This window comes from Myotis lucifugus, unplaced genomic scaffold, assembly GCF_000147115.1.
Source record: "Myotis lucifugus unplaced genomic scaffold, Myoluc2.0 scaffold_94, whole genome shotgun sequence".
Lineage (NCBI taxonomy): Eukaryota > Metazoa > Chordata > Mammalia > Chiroptera > Vespertilionidae > Myotis > Myotis lucifugus.
The window spans coordinates 701,710-703,648 of NW_005871142.1; positions in this window are offsets into that span (position 1 = coordinate 701,710).

The following is a 1,939-nucleotide window of genomic DNA, read 5'->3' on the forward strand; positions in this document are numbered from 1 at the left end:
CCCTGTTGGACCTGGAAAGCTGGACGGAACTCCGAAGGAATAAGGGGAATTTCTTGTTTTTTGCCCCCGGTAACCTCCTTCAAGCCCCCCAAAGATGGCGATGCAAGCGACCAAAAGAGCGGAAATAAGTAACGGGGGATGTCTGCGAGGAAGGAAGATTCGCTGTGGACTCCGGGCGGCGTGGGTCAGGGGCATTTCCGCCCTTCTTCGTCCCAGGGCGGGAAGCCAGGCGTTACCGCGCTATCGAAGGAAGTTCAGCCTCGCCTGGCAGCCTTTGTTCTTCGCCTTCAGCCTGGCGTCTGCATCTTCCCGGCTTAAAGGCCAATAGCACAGATAAGTCCCCAATAAATAACCTAATGGTCACAGGCGACGAGAGCCTTGAGAGTCTTCTCACCACGGAGCTCTTTGGACCCTTCATGGGTTTTTTAATTAATTTTTATTATTTCATGTTTTTTTGTGGGGGAGAAGAGGGGAGAGAAAGAAACATGGATTGTTGTTCCACTTACCTATGCTGTCCTGTTTGAAACTTGTATGTGCCCGACCGGAGGCGGAACCCGCGGTCTTACCTAGGCGTATTGGGATGACGCTGTAACCAGCTAAGCTAACCGCTGGGCGGATCCTTCCCGTTTTAATTCAACAACACTTTTAAGCAGCTACGATGTACCAGACTTGCGAGATAGGAAACAATTCATCAGTTATAGTAATTGAAAAGCTACCAGGTGCGAGACACAAGTCTAGGTATTGGAGATGGAACGGTGAATAAAACAAAAAGCCCGGCTGCCTGCATCCTTACGTGAGAGGGGGCGTTATGGAACCCTAAAAAAAAAAGAATCTCAAAAAAGTGTTCAACTCTAAGGTGCTGAAAGGTATAGTAAGATGAGGGCAGATAATGGAGACTTTGCGTGACCTGGTTGATTTTTCCTTCCGTGGGTGAAAACAGTAGTGGCCGGATGACATCGAGGATGGAGGTTAAGAAAGTGGAGGCAGTTCCTTCCACAGGTTTGCATGTGGACAGGGAGAAGGTGAGTTAGGTGGTGGCTGGCTTTTCCTTTTTGAGATGTGTGGCATAAGGTGTCTTTGTATGCCAGTGGGGACGATGGTCTAGTAAGTGGGAGAAACGGATGGTGTAGGAGGAAGATGGGTTAGGTTCAGGCGGTTTGGAGTGGATGAGGGGTTGGCATGGTACTGGGAGGGAAAGTGGGTGCATATGGATGAATGTAGGTCGGCAGGTTTGGTAACGGGAATATAAAGTGTTTACCATTTGTTCATACCTGTTTTTCCCAGTAAGCAAGAGCCCCGGTCCTCTCTCAGGACGGGCGGGGAGGAGAATGCCCAGCCCAGCTCAGATACGAGAGGGGGTGGTGGTGGTGAGTGTGAGGAGAGAAGCGAGTGTGATTTAGTGGCTTGCAGTTGGAGAAAGCAGATTTACTAGGGAAGTCTATGTGATGGACAGTGTTGATCATCGGTTTGAACTTATCCTTGAATCTTAAAATCTAAACTTTATTGTACTTACTTGTTTACCATTCGTCACCGCTACTAGATTGAGGGCAGGGACTAGGTATATTATTCTTGGATTTATACAACAAAGCTTAGTGCCTGACATAGTTGCCAATTTAATAAGTAGTGAGCAAATTAATGACTATTTACATGACTGTTCATAAGGAGCACAGAATCTGGTGGGATATACACATTTGAGAGTTATCAACTCAATGTGGAAATGCTGTGTGTGGTGAAGAGACTGTAGAGTTTGGGGGGGCACATGAAGGGTCAAGACAAGAAGTCTAAAGATAAAACTCTGTGGAAGAGCATATTTTAATGGCAAAAAAGACTGAGAAGAACTAACTAGCCAGAGAGTTAGGAGAAAGCCAAGGAAATAGTATCAAGCAGGTCACAGTCAATAGTGCCAGAGGCTCAGGGAAGTTAAGTATGATGTGAATTG